This window comes from Mustela nigripes, chromosome 5 (assembly GCF_022355385.1).
Source record: "Mustela nigripes isolate SB6536 chromosome 5, MUSNIG.SB6536, whole genome shotgun sequence".
Taxonomy (NCBI): Eukaryota; Metazoa; Chordata; class Mammalia; order Carnivora; family Mustelidae; genus Mustela; species Mustela nigripes.
In genome coordinates this window covers 84,888,846-84,910,842 of record NC_081561.1, presented here as the reverse complement: position 1 = coordinate 84,910,842, position 21,997 = coordinate 84,888,846, and positions in this window count along the sequence as shown.

Here is a 21,997-nt window from a genome sequence, read left to right as displayed (position 1 = left end):
AAGCCGGATCCCAACTGAGTCACCCAAGTGCTCCTTAAAAATAATTTCTTAAAACAATTATGACTTCCTAATTTAAGAGCTTTTGAGTCTTTTTTAAAATTTGTAGTGATCTGGTTTACTTGGTCTGGAGGGACTTAGAGATTTTCAAAGAATACAAAGTATTTTTTCATTAGAATTGTTAAAGTTTGGGGATGCCTGGGTGGCTCAGTCAGTCAAGCATCTGCCTTCGGCTCGGATCATGGTCCCAGGGTCCTGGAACTGAGTCTTGCACCGGGCTCCTTGCTCGGTGGGGAGCCTGCTTCTCCCTCTGCCTGCCACTCCTCCTGCTTGTGCTCACTCTCTGTAAGTAAATAAAAGGTTAAAGTTTGCATCATACAGATTGAGTCTTCTAAAAATCCTTCCCAAGGTGATCAAAAATTATTCTTAGAAATTGATTTTGATTGTTAACAATTGTCCCCTCCATTTAGAAACATGATTTCTGGTGCTCTGGGAGATGTGATCACATTAAGTAGAAATACTTAAAGAATCTTTTTGATAAGTTTTGCCTACTTCTACACAAATATGAATGGCTATGGTTTTATTTTCTTTTCTGTTTTTTCCATTTATACTCTGTACTTTTGTAAATGTGTTTTTTGAACTTGGTTATTTTTTGTAGCAAATCAAATTCATGTTTTCTCCTTTCTGCTTCGTAAATTTGAATTTTTTTTTTTTTTTTTTTTTTTTGGCAGGGGGTACAGTTCTGTAGGGAGAGTACCTTGGGTAATACAGATGAAACACACACATAGGGTTGGAATATATATTTTGTCCCTCTTGGTCCATATACAAATGTGTGGAAATTTACATGTTCCCTAGATTCTTCAGCCTCTCGGACTGCCAGTGAATTTAGGTTCCGTTTGAATGGACTCGGCACCCACCCAGTTTGCCAGACTCTATCCCTCTCTTAACAGCCCATGGTTTTCTTGCTGTGCTAGAGAACTGATTGCTTGGCTCGCCTTCTTTTCCAATCCTTTTCTCCCCAGTCACCTTCCAGTTAGGAGTGGCCATCCGGCAGCTATCTTTTTACCATGAGGAACAGGCTTTGGATCACAGAGATGTGAACCCGGATGCCAAAGAGCTGTGGAGAAGTCCAGAACTATCTGTGGACTTTTTTTTTTTTAAGATTTTATTTAATTTACACACACAGAAATCACATGTAGGCAGAGAGGCAGACAGAGAGAGAGAGGGGGAAGCAGGCTCCCCACTGAGCAGAGAGCCCGATGTGGGACTTGATCCCAGGACCCTGAGATCATGACCTGAGCTGAAGGCAGAGGCTTAACCCACTGAACCACCCAGGCACCCTATCTGCAGACTTCTTGCTACCTGAGAGAGAGAGAAATAAGATACATAGGCCTTCTGGGTTTTCCACTACTTGCAGCCCCAAACATGCATAATGACACAGCACGTGCAGCAATGTAGCTTTGCTACCCAGCTCTTATTCCTTCTGTGTAGTTTCGGATACTTCTCTGGTTATCAGCTCTGTTCTTGCTGTTGTTCCTGCCCCTCTTGTCTATCCCCACCCTGTCTTTTCTCCTCCACCACTTTTTTTTTTCCTTTAAAGATTTTATTTATTTATTTGACAGACAGATCACAAGTAGGCAGAGAGAGAGGGAAGCAGGCTCCCTGCTGTGCAGAGAGCGCAATGCGGGGCTTGATCCCGGGACGCTGAGATCATGACCTGAGTTGAAGGTAGAGGCTTAACCCACTGAGCCACTCAGGCGCCCCTTCTCCTCCACTACTTTTTAACCCACAAAGGAATGTTGCATTTTCAATTCCATAGTTTCCTTATTTGAAGGTGTATAATGAACAATCCCTCCTTAACAACCAGGTTAGAAAGCTTTGGAAGGTGCCATCCTCTGCCAGGTAAAGCATTTCTTGATAGACTTCAGGTTGATTTTATGGGGGCCTGTGGGCTTTCCTGTTCTATATTAGAATTTCCTGCCTGCCCAGAGCTCATTTCAGCACCGGGACACATGGGGATTGAAGTGGCCTTGGACTCCCCTCCATTTAGAAACATGATTTCTGGTGCTCTGGGAGATGTGATCACATTCCTCCAAGTTCTTCAGGAAGGTTCCCGAGGGGCCCACGCTCAGGCCCCTGGCACCTGTGCAGCTTCTGAGGCTTGGGGATTCCGTGTGGGCCTTCATGATCCTGTATACGCACAATCTAACACCAAATGTTATTTATAAAATCATATTTGGTTGTATCTTAAACTTGCTTAAACGTGCTCTGAATGCCAAAACTTTCCGAGAAGCTCTAGAAATGATAGCTTAACTTCCCGACTCTGAAACACGTCTTCTCCCCGATTGCCCTAGAGAGGAGTCCCTCTCTCCGCTTTCTCAGATGCCTTCAACCCAATGCGCTGCTAGCTAATCGCTATAAACTAAGGTGTTTGAGCAAGGATACAAATATGAAAACTGAAAGACGAGCATTGGTTTTATAATGGAGACCACAAGAAGTTAAAGGTCAGAATCTTGACTAGCTGAGTCAGCCTACAAGGACAATGAGGGTTTTCGAGGCAGTGAGGGGAGGGGGGTTCCCAGGGATGTGCCCCAACATGGGGGCAAGTCAAAAGGAGTGGCATGGGACCATTTATGGGGAGAGGGTATCCAAAGGCCTGACTTTTGCAACGAGAATATATTTGTGCTTTCATTATGAAACTTACATAGGAATTAGGTTGGGGGAGATGCGGCCATTTATATGATAGCAATGGGGTAAGAGGATTTTAAAGCAGGTTTGGCTGGATATTAAATGCAGACCGGCCTTAGATCCGCGAGGTTGAGTATGCAGTTGGATTTGATTCGAATTGAAAACACAAACGACACCGGGCAGGGGAATGAAGAGGAAGATTTTTGTATCAGAAAAAGGCAGTTTTGCAAGGGGCTTCTCCGGGATGCGGACTCCTTAGGAGATCCATGTGGGGAAGTCGGTCTGGGTGTTAAGCCCCCACAACCGAGGAGGCCCGAGCAGGTGCTGGAAAAGCCTAGGAGGGCCGCGTCTCCAAGAGGGCCCGGCAGATCCCACCCGGAGCGCCGAACCTGGGGAAGCCAGTCGGAGCGGTCTCCCGGGGATCCGAGGGTGCTGCGTCTTTCTACTTTGACACCGACCACACGCTGGACGAGGGGGCAGGGCCTCGACAAAGCGGCCTTCTTCCGCCTAGGGCAATTGCCACAGAGGGTTGTCATTCTGAGACAGATCCCAGGGGCGCCCCCAGTCAGTTAGAGGACACGTGTGCTCCGAGAATGGAGCAGAACCCTCCCCCCACTCCCGCCCATTGCAGTCGGCTCAGGGGGTTTCTGCTTGCCAAGAATTCCCCGTGCTTTTTGCCTCTTCATCTTTCTGCCAGCTTAGCCCTTACACCCCTCTTCAAGGAAATACTTGCATTTTAAAAAGAACTATTGCCCTGTTGTCCTCCAGGTTTCCGTGGGTTACCTGTGGCTGCTCAGCCTTAGCTTCGGCCTTTTCATGAAAATTGCTCTGTTTATAGGGACGCAGAAGCATTAAGCAGTTATCCCATCTCGTTGATTGGGGGACTCATGGGAGGAGGGCTGGACACGTGCCAGGAGAACCGCCTTCTCACTTGTCTGGGCCCCAGGCTCCTCTACTGGAAAACTAAATGGGAGTGTGCCCGAGGTCCAAGACGCACATTAACATTCTGTGACTTACCTGCTGCAGCGGAAAGATACATGATCCTAACTCAACTTGGCTGCCATTTCCGTTTCCGCGCTCTATGCGAATATTCTTCCCTGGGAGATGTGGTCTTGGGTTGGACCCAGTGGGGAGGTGACCTGTGGGGTCCTGAGATTTCTGTTACCCAGTACCGGGGAGTGGGCTGTGATGTACCTTCTCAGTGATGGCAGTGGCTCTCATTTTTAGAGACATCACCACAGATCAGCTCCTGTTCTTAGTGTTTTCCATGTATTAACTCATTTAACCCCGAGGAGTTAGGTGTAGAGCCTAAGTAACCACCCACCTCCCGCCCCAAGTTTTCACAGCCTCTAAGCGGCAGAGCTGGTGTTTGAACCGAAGCAGATGGTGTTCACGTTTTTAACCCCTAGGCAACGCTACCCGTAGTATACATTTGTTTACTTATTTATTTAGATTTTGCCTTATTCCAGGAAGTATTTAAGGCATCTCGTACAAGGATGGGTAAAGTCAGGCAGGATAATATAGCCAGAAACTCCGAGGAAAAAACCCTTCAGGCTGCAGTTTTCCATACTCACCACAAGAGAGCAGCATAACATCGGCGAGCATGCATGCCGACGCGAAAACTGCCATCAGTTTGGAAATCGAATTTTTATTAAGTTACAGACAACACGAAGTTAGATTAATATTACTTGCACAAGCAGATTTCTTTAAAGGATGTGCCTGAATTCTAAATGGCCATGTCTTTGATATATTTGAGATTACTTATGTCATCAGGCTAATTCAATTTTTTCCAACAAATAATAAATATTCTATAAAATTCATTGATAAAAGCAAGAGATAGTATTGCTTAATTGCAAAACTTAAAGATTGTAGTGAGATTGCTGTCATTTCTTCCGTCTGAGTTCAGTTATTTGTTTTAATGCTAGAGGAAAGCACAAGGCTTATTATAAATAATGGGATTATAGTTTTGGCTTTTTTTCCAGTAAAGATTGGTGCTATGGATGGGGTGGAATTTTTATTAGGTATACCATAACTAACACATGCAAATATTGTAATTCTTTCAAAGATGGTCTTGCCTTCATTTTTCTTCCCTCCTCCTCCGGTGTCGGTCCTACATGGGTCTTGCAGTTGAGATAAACTGTGTCAAAAGCTAATCCAGAGAGGGTCATCAGTGATTTCAGATCCAGCTGTTGGGATGAGGAGTTACTGGTTCTGTGGCTCAGGAGGATTCCCTGCTGGGTGGGATGGCACTGTCTGTCCCACGTGATTTCTCCAGCTTTTGACTAGGTTCCTGCCTTCAGCTCCCTGCACTTCTCCCGCCCCGCCCCACCCAGTTAAGAACCCTTGAGTTACCCTTCCTGGGCAGGTTTTCAGCCTGGCCCTACGTAGCAGCTGCTGGCTGTGTCTGCTCCTGCCAACGCTTCTTTCCAGGAAGCCAGACCAGGTTTTCTGCCTTCTGTAATCTTGCTCTGGTCAATAATGATGCACTAGGCATCTTACATGTACTAATCTAAGTCATATTCCGTTTTTACAGATAGGGAAACTGAGGAAGAGAGGTAGAGTACCTTACCCAAAGTCATACTGCTGGCAAGCTCCTCAGCCAGGATTCAAACTCAGGGGTCCAGAGCCTCAGTTCTTGACTGGTAAGCCAGCCCCTCCCAACAGATATGGCTACCAGCTCATCCGAGTTCCAGAAGCAACAAGCGACTACTGGTCCCCAGAGCGCTAGGCTGACATCATTCTGTGCCTTTGCATCTGCTCTTTCCACCACATGGGAGTTCCTACTCATCCTCAAAACACAGTTTATTTTTTTATTTATTTTTAAGAATTTTATTTATTTACTTGTCAGAGAGCAAGAGAGAGAGAGAGAGAGAGAGAGAACACAAGCAGGGGGAGCGGCAGGCAGAGGGAGAAACAGGCTCCCCACTGATGACAGAGCCCAATGCGGGACTCCATCCCAGGAATCATGACCTGAGCCAAAGGCAGAAGATTAACCAACTGAGCCACTCAGGTGTTCCTCAAGACACAGTTTAAACAGCATTTTCCTCAGAAGACTCTTTTGAGTCTCCTTCCCCCTACCCACCCAGTCCCTTCAATATTTCCCACTTTGGTTCCCACAGAACCAAGCCCCGGTCTTTGCTGATGGATTTATTGTAGTGATAATTGCTTCTCATCTGTCTCTCCCAAACTGCACTGGGCTTTTTTGAACAGCCTGAGGGTAGAGCCTGGGTGTTATCTATTTCCTCCTACAGACAAACAATGATAATAGTGCTTTGTTATGTTATTATGTTATTGTGTGACATTAACTAGTGGACACTTTGATGTTTAAGACTGCTGCTTGTCGGGGCACCTGGGTGGCTCAGTGGGTTAAAGCCTCTGCCTTTGGCTCAGGCTGTGATCCCAGGGTCCTGGGATCGAGCCCCACATTAGGCTCTGCTTCCTCCTCTCTCTCTCTCTGCCTGCCTCTCTGCTTACTTGTGATCTCTGTCTGTCAAATTAAAAAAAAAAAAAAAAAAAGAATGATGCTTGTCTATAGGCTACCTTATTTAGTAACACCATTCAAGAGAGAACTTTTTATCTCCATTTTATGGATGAAGAGAACAGAGCTGATGGAACTCCAGTAGCTTGTCCAAGGTCAGCCGCTGCTGAGCGCAAGGGCTGGGATCGAAACCAGGTCTGTCTGACTTCAGAGCAAGCGTGTGTAACTCTTAGACTCTGTGTCCTCCATTGACAAACGTGATAAAAGATACACTTGATGTCAACTTATTTAAATCTAGACTTGATGTCAATTTTGTTAAGACTGTGTATATTATTTAGTAACAGACTCTATCCAAAAGTATGAAAAATAATTCAAGCTAATGGCTCAAATTCACCTAGCTGGGAGATTTCTTTTTTTCTTTTTTTAAAGATTTTATTTATTTACTTGAGAGAGAGACAGTGAGAGAGAGCATGAATGAGGAGAAGGTCAGAGAGAGAAGCAGACTCCCCATGGAGCTGGGAGCCCGATGCGGGACTCGATCCCGGGACTCCAGGATCATGACCTGAGCCGAAGGCAGTCGTCCAACCAACTGAGCCACCCAGGCATCCCAAAGATTTTATTTATTTATTTATTTGACAGACAAAGATCACAAGTAGGCAGAGAGGCAGGCAGAGAGAGAGGAGGAAGCAGGCTCCCCGCCAGGCAGAGAGCCTGATGCGGGGCTCGATCCCAGGACCCTGGGATCATGACCTGAGCTGAAGGCAGAGGCTTTAACCCACTGAGCCACTCAGGCGCCCCTAGCTGGGAGATTTCTGAGCTGGGATTTACACCAGGGCTGCAGAAGCCAAAGGCTGTTGCTCTCAGTGTGTGTGGCCCATGTTTGGAGGGAAAGATTTTTGTAAGGCCAGGCCTCCTTGGCCAGAGGGGTCAGATGAAACCACTGACGGCCCAAACTATTAGCAGGATGGGGTTGGGGGAGTGCTCGGCTCTCCCAGGACCACCCATCGTGGGGGCCTGCTGAACACTGCCGACCGACCACACCGGGCCCTGGTGAGCTGATCTCTCTGCCCAGCCAGAACTTCCTCCCTTCCTGCGCATTCTGTCCCAGCATGTTTCACACATTAGCCTGCCCAAGACTTGGCTCAGAGTCTTTGGAAACCACCTCGGCAAGAGTAACATTTTTCTCCTTTAAGGTTGAATTTGATTTCTGGAAATAGTCCCACAAGCACCAAATCTGATGAATGAGTGGGTGACCGAGCTGGGTGATATCATGATTGGTCACAGCTGAGGTGCGACTTTCAAGCAATTCAAGCCATTCTCTTGCCAAGATTATGAGCTGGCTTGGAAGGCATTTCCCAAAGACTGCTTCCAAACATATTTTGAGCAATGGCTGCCCTGGGTGTGTTACCCAGGACGACATTTGGAAGGACAATCCTCATTTTTTTTTAAAGCATTTTTTTTTTTTAAGATTTTCATTTATTATTTATTTGACAGGCAGAGATCACAAGTAGGCAGAGAGAGAGAGAGAGAGGTGGAAGCAGGCTCCCTGCTGAGCAGAGAGCCTAATGCGGGGCTCGAACCCAGGACCACGGGATCATGACTTGAGCCGAAGGCAGAGGCTTTAACCCACTGAGCCACCCAGGGTACCCCCCCCCTTTTTTTTTTTAAAAGATTTTATTTATTTGACAGAGAGAGAGACACACACATAGTGAGAGAGCACAAGCAGGGGGAGTGAGAGAGGAAGAAGCAGGCCTCCCACTGAGCAGGGAGCCCGATGCGAGACTTGATCCCAGGATGCTGGGGTCAAGGCTGAGGCTTAACGACTAACACACCCAGGCACCCAAAACACAGAACTTCTGGTAGAAGTGCCAGTAAATCAGTCATAGGACTTTAACATCATCAGTATGTTTTGTGATTGATAGTGTCTGGTCAGGGGTCCGGATCTAAGATTTTACAAGTTAGTTTTAACAGATGATAGAGTAAAATTTTGGATGAAGATGAAAATAGTCTTGTCTGTTTAGGTCAAAGGCAAGTTAATTTTGACAAAAACTACTGAAGTATTTGCCTCATAAATACACTGGCTTTTCTCTATTTCTTTATGATACCCATGGGACCTTTAGACCCATGAGCAATTTTCTGTATGAGCTGAGTATTCTGGCCAAATTTAGTCATTAAAAAAGTGGACGGCTGGGATGCTTGGGTGGCTCAGTTGGTTAAGTGTCTGGCTTCGGCTCAGGTCATGATCCCGGGGTCCTGGGATCGAGTCCTGCATTGGGCTCCCTGTTTCTCACTCTCTGTCTGCCTGCTGCTCCCCCTGCTTGTGCTCTCTCTCTGACAAATAAATAAATAAAATCTTTAATTAAAAAAAAAAATAAGTGGAGGGGCACCTGGGTGGCTCAATGGGTTAAGCCTCTGCCTTTAGCTTAGCTCTTGATCTCGGGGTCCTGAGATTGATCCCCCCATATGGCTTTCTGCTAGGCAGGGAGCCTGCTTCCCCCTCTCTCTGCCTGCCTCTCTGCCTACTTGTGATCTCTCTCTCTCTCTGTGTCAAATGAATAAATAAATCTTAAAAAAAAAAAAGGAGATGGAAGGTAAAAATCACACATACTAATTTCTTTGCCTTTAAGGGCATGTGCCTGCTGCCAGGAATCTCTAACCTTATAAATTGTTGACACTGGTGACCGTCAGCTTGAAGTGAATGAAAATAGCATTATTTTCAATTCTGTCATAGTGTTTCACCTATGACATGCTGTGTGGAGCATAAATTTCATGGTTTTTAGTGCAAGCTTTATTTTGTAAGAATTCCAGCTTTTGCCACTTTCAAGCTGACTTCGGGTCTGGAGTGTTAGGCAAGCGTATGACAACAGGCTCCTGCACATTCCATCCGAACCATTCATCTCCCTTCCCTCAGTCCAGACGTGACCCGGAGAAGCTGTGACTAGAAAGAGTCTGGCTCTGGGACCTGGAGAGCTCGAGTCAGCGCTGTGATCCTAATTTATTGCATTGCATTGGCCAAGTCATTTAACATCTTTTGACCTCAATTTCCTTCTCTTTAAAATGAAGACTTTGGAGAAAATCCTATGACTAAATATTTAGAGACGACAACATGTGTATTTTAAAAGGCTGCATCACTTACCTGTCATCGTAGCAGAAATAATGGCCAAGTATTCTGACCCTATTTCGTTAAGTAGACAAGTCCAAGATGAGATCTCCATTCTCCTATTTATTTTATTGGAACACCTGAAATATTTTCTTTTCCCAATTAAATCATAGTGTATCCTTGATCCCTTAAGGACAATGAGCCATGAAACATACTTATTTCATGATCACACCTCAATATCATAATCACACAGTTTTGTTCTTTTGAATGGCATGAGGGAAAGACCATGAATTTCTGTATTTTTAGAAAATTTATTGATACCTCTTGCCACCATATATGTCCTTACCAGTGGGTGTGCAGAAGTAAGCTGCACAAAGAGGGAATTTTGTCCTGCTTTATTCAAAGATATACCCCTGGCATCTGGAACCCAGTTTCTGATCCCCAGATGCCTGCCAGGTTCCAGGTACCATGACCATGCCAGGTCCTAGAGATATAATAAATCACTTGAAAGCCCACCCCAACTGCAACTCTTGCTTGGCTTAATTCATAGTTGTCAGTTTAGCTGAAATAGTTTCCTTATTTAAGCTCTATCCATCCCAGTTGATTTATTGCCAAGACATTTAACTAATACTTTTGGAAGATCAAAAATCATTCTAGCTTTGACTGCACAGAATTTTTCAGAAATTCTGCTCTTTGTAGAGATTTGTGATTTAGTTTTTTTAAAGTAGGTTCCATACCCAACTTGGGGCTTGAACTCACAGCCCCAAGATCAAGAGTCACATGTTCTACTCACTGAGCCAACCAGGTGCCCCTACTTTTGAAAATACTTCATAGTTCGATGCATGTAGTTCTTATCTCTTTGATCTTGAAGAAGGTTAAGGGTGTTAAATTTAAATGAAAATAGTAAGATGCTTTCTGTAAAATTTAAAATGAAATTTATTCATTGAATCATAAAAATTCCAACTATAAGAGAATAAGGTTAATGGATGCCTGGAATGAAACTAAGTTTTTTTGAAACTTTTCCACTCAAAACACATAAACAAACAATAAAATGTGTGTAAATTAAGTTATAAACAATGGAAGTAATATTCGCTTATAAGGGAAGTTCCATTGAACACTTAGAGGAGGCCTGGAATAGCATATCCATGAGGGATTATTGTTCCCACTGAGTCCATCCGGAGATGTCGGACCAGGATGGTGAGGGAGTCAGGAAGGCCTATGTTAGAAGGAGTTGTTCACAGGAGCAGATGTTTCTAATTGGAAGAGGAGCTTGACGGAGTGTACGGTAGGTCTCTTCATGTGAGGAGGCACTGATCTTCCTCCCTGCTCCAGAGGGAAGCCCCCAGCCCGCAGGCGGAAGTTAAAGCAGAGGACAAGGAGTCCGGAAGAGCTGCTCTGCCTGGAGTCCCCTGCACTCTGAGGTCTGGAGCTTCGGGTCGGACCTCCCTGACAGGCTGCCCCTGACAGCTCTGTGACCTGGTTTTGACATTAAGGTGCATTTCATTCAGAATATTCACTTTCAGTTGACTGCCATGTTTATTTCCAGTAACGACATTAATGATAAGGACCCAGAAGCTTATCATCCCATACTGTGCATGCACAGGAAGTCAATATAATGCAAAAGAAAGCTGAACTTAGAACATTTTTACCTGGAAAAATCAGTGGAAGAACCTGGGGAAATACTCTGATTCAGCTATGTGGACTTTTCAGGCAGTTATCACTGACTTTTTTTTTTTTTTTTTTTTTTTTTAATGAAAATCTGGCAGCAACTGGCAGCCCTGCTGCATTTGGAAAGGTGACTTTGAGAAACTGACTTCACCCTCCTCTTTCACAGTCCTTCTTACAAAGGACTTTTATTTATTTATTTATTTATTTACTTTTTAAGGGGCCTTAAGGCAAGAGAGAAGTCAAATGAGTCCCTTTTCCTTTGCACTAGATTCTATTTATAAGTATGCATGGAAATAAAAGGAAAACGTAAAGGTAATATACGGTTGTTAAGTTTATTAACAGCATTTAATTAGAGTACTATAAAATTACGTGATATCCCCAAATCATGTCCTTTATTCATTTATATTACTTGGGGGAAATTATTTGGTATTTTCCAAGACAGTATAAACTTTGTTCACTTTGGGTAATATTCTAGCATGTTTTAAGTTGATAAGGGGTCTTTTCTCATCCGTTATCTCCCTTAAAGTTCAGAGTAACTTTGAAGGGCAAGGATTGCTGACATTCCTATCTTAGGATGAGAGTCTGTGTAACGTGGATAGTCATGGTAGGCTCCAGGGCAGGCTCACGGCTCTCTGTCTCCTGCAAACCCCATGATCTGCTGTGGGCTGAGGGATGAAGGGTAAGGAAGACTTGGCAGGAAGACCAGACCAAAGTCCTCATATCAATGAGATCATATGGTAATTGTCTTTCTGACTGACTTATTTCCCATAGCACAATACCCTCTAGTTCCTTCCAAGTCCTTTCAAATGACAATATTTTTATTATTATTATTATTATTTTTTTGATGGCAAGACAGAAGATCGTAGGGTAAGGGAGGGAAAAATGAAACAAGATGAAACCAGAGAGGGAGACAAACCATAACACAAACTTAATCTCAGGAAACAAACTGAGGGTTGCTGGAGGGGGGGGGGTGAGAGAGATAGGGTGGCTGAGGGAGGGACATGGGGGAGGGTATGTGCTATGGTGACTATGTGAATAGTGTAAGACTGACGATTCACAGACCTGTACCCCTGGAACAAATAATACATTATATGTTAATTAAAAAAAGAATACCAGAGGCAAGAGGATTAAAAACGTGATTTCCAAACGATTATCCATTCTTAGTTATCCACCTACTTAGATGTCCAGTGGGACCAGACACTGTGCCCTCTAGGGATCTCCACCTCCAGATCCTCTCCTTATACACTCTGCGGCACAGATATCATCAGGAAATCCTGTCATCCCTGTAACAAACCTTATTTTGTATAAGGGCATTCTACGAGTTATCAACCTGAGACGCATTCCTAGGGTAAGGTGTTTCCAAAAACAAGAGAAAGACAGCAGTTATTGCTTCTAAAGTGTTCCCTCCTGTTCCCCCATTTCCTTCTCCCCGCAGCTCAGACTCTCTTCTGACCGGGAGGGCAGCAAGAACCTAAAACCCCCAGGATCCGAGAAAGACAGCTGTTTCATTACTGAAGCTGCCAGTTAATCTCTTCTGCACTTTGGCAGCTGGAATGAAGTTGCTTCTTGTTGCTTCCTTCTATAGACATCTAAACACTATTATTTTTTTTAAAGATTTTATTTATTTATTTGACAGACAGAGATCACAAGTAGGCAGAGAGGCAGGCGGTGGGGTGGGGGAAGCAGGCTCCCCGCCGAGCAGAGAGCCCAATGTGGGGCTCGAACCCAGGACCCTGGGATCATGACCTGAGCTGAAGGCAGAGGCTTTAACCCACTGAGCCACCCAGGCGCCCCTAAACACTATTATTTTAAAATATAGAGGTAATAAAATCATACTACTCCAAATTGGGAAATAAAGAGGATGTTGGGAACCCTTTGCTACTATGACTACTCCACAATTTCCCGTAGTCTATTTTAGCCCCCTCCTGTTGTATTTTGTAGGATCTTTAGGGTTGGCTGGGTATGCGGTCTTTGTGGGAAGAATCCATTCATTCTGAAATGTCATTGGGGCGCAAAGTAGAAATTACTGACATTTTCCCTGGGGATCTGGAGAAGCTCTAAGGGCTCGCCTGCTGCCCCTAAGGACATATTGAACTATTTTCCCAACAAAGGTGTGTCCCTCCTTACCACCCTTAGGAGAAATACCCCTTCCAGCTGCTAAGAGAAGACAATTCTCTTCATATTATTGTGATTGCAGTCACACTGCACAGCTGATGGGGTACAGTGCTCTTTCACTAACGTGATCATCTACATAATTTTCCTTTTCTCAATGTGGCTGCTACCTCCCCAGCTTTTCAAACTCTATAATAACTTATGGAAGAGGTAGCCACCCACGTACTTACCCATTCCCCAACTGTTGGACTCTTAGATTCTTTTCTTTAAAAGTATTTTGTGATTGGTCAGTAATGAATAGGCTATTTTCATTAGTTTGTTTATTTTATTTAATTCTTTAAAGATATTATTTATTTATTTCAGGGAGAGAGAGAGCGCGAGCACATGAATGAGGGTGGGGGGGGAGGCAGAGGGAGAAGGAGAGGCATGTTCCCAGCTGAGCAGGGAGCCCCATGTGGGGCTTGATCCCAGAACCCCGAGATCATGACCTGCACTGAAGGCAGCTGCTTAACCCACTGAGCCACCCAGGAGTCCCATCATTGGTTTGCCTATTTTAAATTTTAGTTTTTTTAAGGTATGCTTGGTTCGCACAGACGTAGAAAACGGACATATGACCAGAAGACTTAAGAGTAAGAAGAATATCAACCCAAGCAGGGTGGGGTTGTCTCCTCTTTGGCAGTGAGTACGGTTATCGGGTTCTGTGTGTCTTTCCAGAGATGGTCTGGGCATGGTTCATGTGTGGATGGAGACGTGCCTCTCTCTCTCTCTCTCCTTTTTTTTTTTTTTTTTTTTGCTGTTGGGTGGGCTGTTTTTTGGGGGGTAGGCTGGAGGGGCTGCACCTGTGGTGTGGCCTGTGCACTTGGGGAGCTTCCACCTGGGGGAAGGAGCAAGGTCTACTTCCCACCAAGGTGCTACAGGCTCGCTAAGCAACCTGCCTGCAGGGCTGCAGGGGGACGGAGCAGAGGAGGGAGCTTTATAGCCTCGTGCCCTGGGTGGCTCTGTCACAATGTATTTAACTAGTTATCTCTTGATGGAAATTTGTGTTCTTTCTTGTATAAACCTCAACCACACACCAATAAATAAATAATCATCTGCATGAACATTTGTGTATTAAATTCCTGGAAATGCAATTGCTGATAAAGAGGGTGTGTGCACCGGTGCGCATTCGTTCACACGGATGAGGCGGGCTGGTGATGGGAAGAGTTGTCTGCTTTGGAGGTATTGAAAGACAGGGGACATTTCAAGGAGGGTTTGAAAGATGATCCAACACTGGCAGGCTCCCTGGCCAGCCGCCTGGTTTCATCGACTCTGGACAACGATCGAACTCCTTGGTTTTCTAACAGACACTGGAAGAAATCCTAGGACTCACTTCATAGGGTTGATGTGTTTGTAGCTCATGTGAAGCTCTTAAAACAATGCCTTCATAATCTCTTAATAAACGTTAGCTGCTATCATCGTCACCGTCATCACGTTACTGGACTTCTGAGACCCTCAGGGATGCCTGAGAAACTTTAGATCCTTCGGTTTTAGGTAGCCCCTCGGGTCTCTGGATTCCAGTTAGGACCCACATCCACGATGACTTCTCATTCTGCTTCTTGTTCTAACTTGCCGCTGATTAGCTTCCAGAATCGGAGACGCCCCGGGCTTGAATTGCTGCCTTGCTCCGGGAGCGACTCCTCCTCTGCCTCTTCAGACAACCCCCAGTGGTGTCTGGTTCACCATCGCAGTGTGGCTCAGCGCGTGTGTGCACGCGGCGGGGCGTGGGGCGACCGCCGGCCTCTGTTTCCTTCCTGGGTCGGTCCTCGCCCGGGGCCAGCGGCGGAGACTTTCCCAGGGCACCGCCACTGGCAAACGAAGGGCGGGAAAGAGGAGCAGGTGTCTCCACTCACTGACTAATTGGCCTGGCTCTAGACCTCATTTTCCATGTTCGGAAAGGGTTTTGGCAGCCGTGTTAACTCCCAAAGTTAGTTAAATGTTGCATGTGTATAAAACAGTTTGCGCTCCATCAGAGCTTAGAAAAATTTCTTTTCCTGAAGGTGATGACAATTTCCAATGTTATGAAGGGAACAAAGACATTATTTGCGAATTAACACATCAGTACTGAGTCAAATGAATCTAATTCAAAGAGCAGACGTGAGCCACGCGAGCATGGTCAGTTTTCCCACACGGAGACCTTAGGGACGCCGGCTGCCTTGTCCTCACAGTGTGGCTGGCAACCTGACTTGCTGGGGACCTTGGGCTTCTGTGTGTAGTTACTGTTGATGTCATTTTTGCACAATCAGTGCGGGTGTTTGAAGCAGTCAGATTTTCTGGAAGCTGTGTACTTGTTACAGACAGCCTGTGAGTGTTCTGTGAATTCAGAGAAGGTTCACAGAGCTGTTTTTGGCCAAAGGGGCCTATTTCAATCGCTCTAAATCACTCTCCCTCCCTGAGCTCATGTGTGGCCCAGAAGATAGACTGTGCCCTTTCTGTGAAACTTTGATTTCTTGCTCTTTGCTTTTTCTCTTAAGGGAGAGAGCTCTGTCTCTGATTCTGCACATCGTGGAGGTGTGTATGGCACTGAAGCCATACTGTGACATTTCCTCCTCAATTAATTACATGGATATTTCTGGGTGGCCTAAGGTGATTATGGTCTCCAGTAAGTAGGGGTCTCCTTCCCACTTCTCCAAAACATTCCCCGGTGACCCAAGTAGCATCAGCTCTGCAATTTACTTCTGGTTTCTGTCTTTACATGAGAGTATTTATTTATTTATTTATTTATTTCCATGGTGATACAGATCTAAAATGCAATTTCAGAAATGTGTTCTTGTTTTAAGGGGAAACCAGATGTCAAAAATATTTGGCTTTGTTGGCTTGCTCTCTGATTACCTGGTAGACGGCAGAATGACCGTTGATCTTAGGCAGGAAAATTTTTTACATGAAAAAATTTGAAAGAGTGTTAATTTTCTTGGAAGTTTAAGAAAATATTATAAAACAAGAGGGGCTCCTCATTGAGGAAGGTCTTTGGTCACTCCAGGCCTGTGTCCACCTAGCTATTGAACAAGAAGGGTCATTTTATAATAATAATAATAATAATAATAATAATGATAATAATAGTTTGTATTTATAAGCTCTCCACTGTTTACCAAGTATTTTCATAGACACACTCTCCTCTGTCCTACTAACTGTAGTTTGAAGAGGTAGACACAAGGTAATGACATGTGGTCCTTTTGGACCAAAAACAAAAACAAAACAGATTACAAAATGCTTCACTCAACAGAGAAGCCAGGTACTAATGACCAACTTCATTTCCCTATAACAACTCAGAGAGTCAAAGGACATACCCAAGGTCACCCAGGGTGACAGAGTGCAGTCTGGACCCCAGGCCTTCTTGATGCTATAGCTTCTGTTCTATAGGGGCTACCAACCATCCGAGTCTGCCTGAGAAAGGGGAGAGGGCTTCCTTAGGATGCAAGATTTTCCATTTTAAAATGGGGACAGACTTGGGCAAACCAGAGTGGTTAACCACCTGACCACTCTGTTACCCCAAAGGATGCCTGACAGAGGTTGCTAGTCTTCTTCCGGGGTTTTCCCTCCATCACACTGTGCTGACTACCCCTGTCTTCCTGCAGGGGACCCTGAGCTCCAGCCCCATGGGCCTTCCTCCCAAGGCCTCATCAGCTCTTTGTTTCTGTTTTTCCTAGGGCAAGACTTGAATCAGAGAGGTCACCCTAACAGGAGAAAGAGAACTGAACTCCCAGGTCAGGAGTCTAGAGCTAGCTCTGTATTTTACCCTCTGTGGGACCTTGGGGAAATAATTTATTAATGTTGAGTCCTAGCTGCCTTGGTCATAAAATGGGGGTAATAATTCCCACCCAATCTACATGACAGAGTTGTTTCGGACTCTAGTGAAATAATATATGTGAAAGCAAACACAGACAATATGAACTTACTCATTTTGCACTTTGAAATGCACTCACTGCACGATGAAGCTTAGGGCAGGGGACTAAGCTTTCTTGTCTGGTCTTTGTGGATTTGCCCTTTGTCGTCTCAAGTGTTGCTGATTTGCCAGATGCCTGGGGGTGAGGGGGTGAGGGGTGGAGAGTTCTGGCCCAGAGACAAGTCGTCTGTAGTTCCTGAGCCCACTCATTCTATTTGGAAGCTCAGCTCTATGTGCATCCTGGTATGGTATCAGAGTCCCCTTTGTTACTACCTTGTAAGTCCTATAGTGTTTATGACCTCATGATTACTAACTGAGTCTAGTTTTCTTGATTGTATGACACCACATTATCTCTTTTACAAAAATGTGTTCCATAATTAGGGGCCCTCCTCACAGAGATTTTGGATTTCCTCTGCTTGGATATTTCCTCTGCTCAGACACCCCACCCTCTTTTACCCACTGCTGAGCCATCCCCATTAAGGAGGGCTCTTAAGTAGACGGGGCATTCCAATTGCCCCTACCAGTTCTTACAGTACTATGGAAAAAAGAAATATCTTGATTTGTATGTTTCCTTTATCATTTAGTAGTTTGGAGGGCTGGTTACTTAATCAACACTCTTTCTGTTTTGTCCCAATACTCCAGCAGGACATGACTGTAGGTGATATTCAAGGAGCAGGGCAGTAGGGTCTTTCATGGCCTTTTGGTGGCTAGCTGGCCAGTCCTCCTCATTCTTACTTTTAGCTTCATCTGGCTGACACACTCCTCACCAGGTGGGTGTGGTGCCAAATTGTGGCCCTTCCTTGAGGTGAGGCCGTTTTCTACATATTGCAGTATGTTCCTTCTTCCTCACGGTTAAGCTCATTTAGATTCCCTCTCAAAGTCAGCTGAAGGACCTCATCCACTGTGAAGTCTTTTCTGATCCAGACCAAAGCAACAAATCTCTCTCTTTGGTGAAGTCCTTATCTTATGCTAGCAGCATACTATAATTTGTATGCCTTGTCTCCTGACCAGACAGTGAGCTCCAGGAAGGCAAAGATTATGTCTTACTCTTCCTTGACTACAGAACATTTCCTGGTGTGTGCTCACTTCCTTAGTTGACATAGGGTCAAAAAGAGTCAGTCATACAATGATGGCTGTATCGACTTACGAATTCACAGATACTTTTAATCAGGTTCCTTCACATACTTTTTCTCATCAGTGGGAAAATTGCTTCATTTTTACTACTCTGGAAACTTCTTTAGCTTCTACTATTTGGGGGAAATATGGAAATACCAACTTTTAGGAATAAAACTCATAAAACCATTTATAACAAGTTTATAATGTTTCCAGGTATGAAATCATTTGCCCATGGGTTATTCTTTCACTCCTTCATTGGACTAATTTTAATTAGCACTGCTGTTTTAGGTATCGGGTTTACAACAGCACGAAACACATAGATTATTTCCTCAAGTTGCTCAAAGTCAATCAGAGAAACATACGCATAAGCAAGGATAATATCTGCTCCGAGTAATACATGCTCTGATAAGGGTACTTTGGTGGTGTGAAGGAGGTCAGCCAAATCCGACAGAAGGTACCATTATTTGAATTGGAAATGTCCAGGAGGAGGGAATGCAGGGCAAGGCTCACAGGTGGGAACTAGCTTGTAAGCTTCAGTGATCTGTTGGTGTTTGTAATGACTAGATCCAAAACTCGGGTTGCAAATGATTGCAAAAAGTTAGTTAGGTTAGCATTTTAGAAAGTTTATTGGGTTCACAGAGTAGATTGTAATATTTCAGGCAGAGAATTATGAAGCCTGAAAAAAAGCTGTATGTGAAGAATAGAGACAAGAGGATGACTATCTAGAGGGTAGAATCAATAGGGGTGAGGGAGAAAGGAATTAAGGACAACTTCTGTTTTGTTTTGGTTTGGTTGACTAGCTGGACAGATGTCTCAGTCACTTATCAAGATAGGAAGTAAGAAGCAAGCTTTGCCAATAGATGTTAGTGAGGATGAGGAGAGAGAGGAACCCTCCTACACTGTTGGTGGGAATGCAAGCTGGCAGCCACTCTGGAAAACAGTATGGAGGTTCCTCAAAAAGTTGCAAGTAGTGCTACCCTGCAGCACAGCAACTGCCCTACTGGGTATTTACACCAAAGATGCAAATGTAGTGACTCGAAGGGGCACATGCACCAAGTGTTTATAGCAGCAATGTCCACAATAGCAAAACTATGGAAAGAACCAAGATGTCCACCAACAGATGAATGGATAAGAAGATGTGGTATATATACACAATGGAACACTACTCAGCCTTTAGAAAAATAAAATCTTGTCATTTGCAATGACATGGATGGAACTGGGAATTATGCTAAGTGAAATAAGTCAATCACAGAATTATCATATGATCTCACTCATATATGGAATTTAAGAAACAAAACAGAGGATCAAAGGAGAAGAGAGGAAAAAATAGGCAAGAGAAAATCAGAGAGGGAGATTTTGATGCATTAAGCTATCTGGGCATTTGAGAAAATATAGATTTGACAACCATCTCACAAACAGATCAATGGTGTTTGAAGCCTTGAGTTGGATAAAGCCACCAAGGAGAATTTGAAGGGTGAAAAAGAAAGCCAGTGATGAAGCTCTTGGGACGTTGACATTTTAGTTATGAGTGGAAGACATGAAGTCTTCAAAGGAGATTGAAGAGTAGGGTGACCACCCATCCCAGTTTGTTCTGGAGTGAGCCATTTTTCGAGTCTGGTTTAGGAAATAGCTCTTTCTCATTCTCCCCTCTACAAATTGTGCAAGCCTCTGATGGTTATCCCTCCTCTGCATGTTTTCTGCATAATTGGACATGAATGACTGCAGGATTGAGAGGTCAGAGTTCTAGAGATTGAAAAAGTAGGCATTTAAACATCCTAGGAAACAGAGGGAAAAAATCAAAGAAGAGCACGAGGTGGGAGTTTGCTTAGAACTTTATGAAGAGAAGACAGAAAGTGCTCCATTTTCCTTTGCAGTTGCTGTGTGTGTCTTGTTTGGGACTCTTCCAAATGTGCTTTTGCCCACATGTAACCAAGACGTTGGAAGTCTGCCTTCATTATTCTGGTAACTTCCATGGCTCTGTTCTAAGAAACTTAGTTCTTGGCATGCTCTCCCAGCATGGACAAATGATGATGGAAAGAGTGTGGTCAACTAGCAGACACTGCTAGGAGGAGCTGGAGTTGGGCTTCTACTCCTGGCTGTTGGTTCACAGGCTACTCTGTCCCAACGTTGGTTCACCACTCTTGGATTTTCCCATTCTTCTCACTTCATCTCCTTTTAATATCCTTAAATTAAGGCTTCTCTAACTATTGTGTCTGAGATTTAATGTAGTTGAAAAATCATTTGTGGAGGACTTGTGATCTGCTAGACATTGTGATCTATGCTGGTCTTGAAGAGATGGGTTAGGCAGTTCCAGAGAAGACTGTGTCTGGGAACGTCAACTCCACAATTATGATGCTAATCTGGCAACACCTACCATGGGAGCAAACACACTCCTAAGTACCCCTGGGCACTTACTGAATTACATATGAAAAGTACATTCTGAAAATATTGCATACAGTGACCTTCCTTTCTTGAGTTCTAAGCAACGAGAGAAGGTCAGGAGAGCATGTTTCCATATTTCCTGTTCACCTGACCATTTAAAAATTGTGAAAACTTACCAAGCCCTCAGTATGTGACCTACACTATTCTAACTCATTTGTTTCTTGTAACACCCCTTTGAGAGGTGGTATTATTGTCCCATTCATGTCATAGAGGCATACAGAAATTAAAAACCAGCCAAGGGGCACCTGGGTGGCTCAGTCGGTTAAGTGTCAGACTCTTAGTTTCAGCTCAGGTCACGACCTTGGGTCCTTGGCTTGAGGCTCGCATCAGGCTCCATACTCCATGGAATCTGCTTGGGATTCTTCCCTTTTCCTCTCCCCGCTCTCATGCATGGTCCCCCTCTCTCAAACAAACAAACAAACAAACAAACAAATAAATAAAATCTTAAAAGAGAGAGAGAGAGAAATTAGTCAAGTGATTAACAGCTAGTAAGTGACTGAGCCAGAATTCAGTTTGAGGCAATCTGTAACCATCCCTCCATGCTGTTGCTAGAAATTACTGGCTTGGTGGACAACTGCTGGCTAATTGTATTAGAATGGTGGTTGGGGGTGGTGGGGGGAGATACTAACATCCTAAATGTTGAAATGTTGAATTCTTTTAATGACTAGTCTTCCAGAAATTTTAGTAACCATCCAAACCAAGCCATTCTCTATTTTTCTTGAAAATCTTTCTTGGACTAACCCAATGTGCTCGTATAACTTCAGTACATTGTATGTTTTAGCACAATGACTGCTGACTTGGGTCTTGATTTGGAAATTAAATTCTGCTTGAAACTGGTGCTTGCTGTTGTTCATAGTAGAATTATCATATTTAGCTTTTATTTCTAGAGAATGTTGGATTATAAACCCTGTGATTTTGGGAGGAAGAAGTCCCCCTCCTGCCCACGTCCCTGCATATAATGTTAGTAGAAGATGTGATTGCATTTGAAAAATCTTTATGGAAGTCTCTGGAATTCTAAATAAAAATTCCAGGAAGGTTTGGAGGTTTCTGGACAGCAAGGCCACTTTCAGAGACAAAGAGATATTTTATTTTCTAGCAAGTTCTCAAATTCTAAGAATGGTCTATTTCTTAAATTAAAGGTTAATAAGAAATCATTGTGCCATAGGGATGCTGTCAAGTTATCTCTTTTTTCTTTATGCTCTCCATTGGTTTTTGGGAGCCTACTCTGGTCTGATGGAAAAGGTCTTGAGGGGGGCCCTTTTTCTAGCTGTTTACTGGGCCTCTCTTTTTTCCCCTGAACATGGGCCCTGAACTTAGATATATTTTTATGGATATTCTTGATTTATACTTTATAGGAGGACTGCCTGCATTTCCAGGGTGTAATTGGAAGTCTTTATTAAAAAATCATTTACCTTTCAGTACCTGTGTTTGGTCTTTGCTCCTCCATGGTGTTCTCCATCATTTAAGAGTGGCCCAT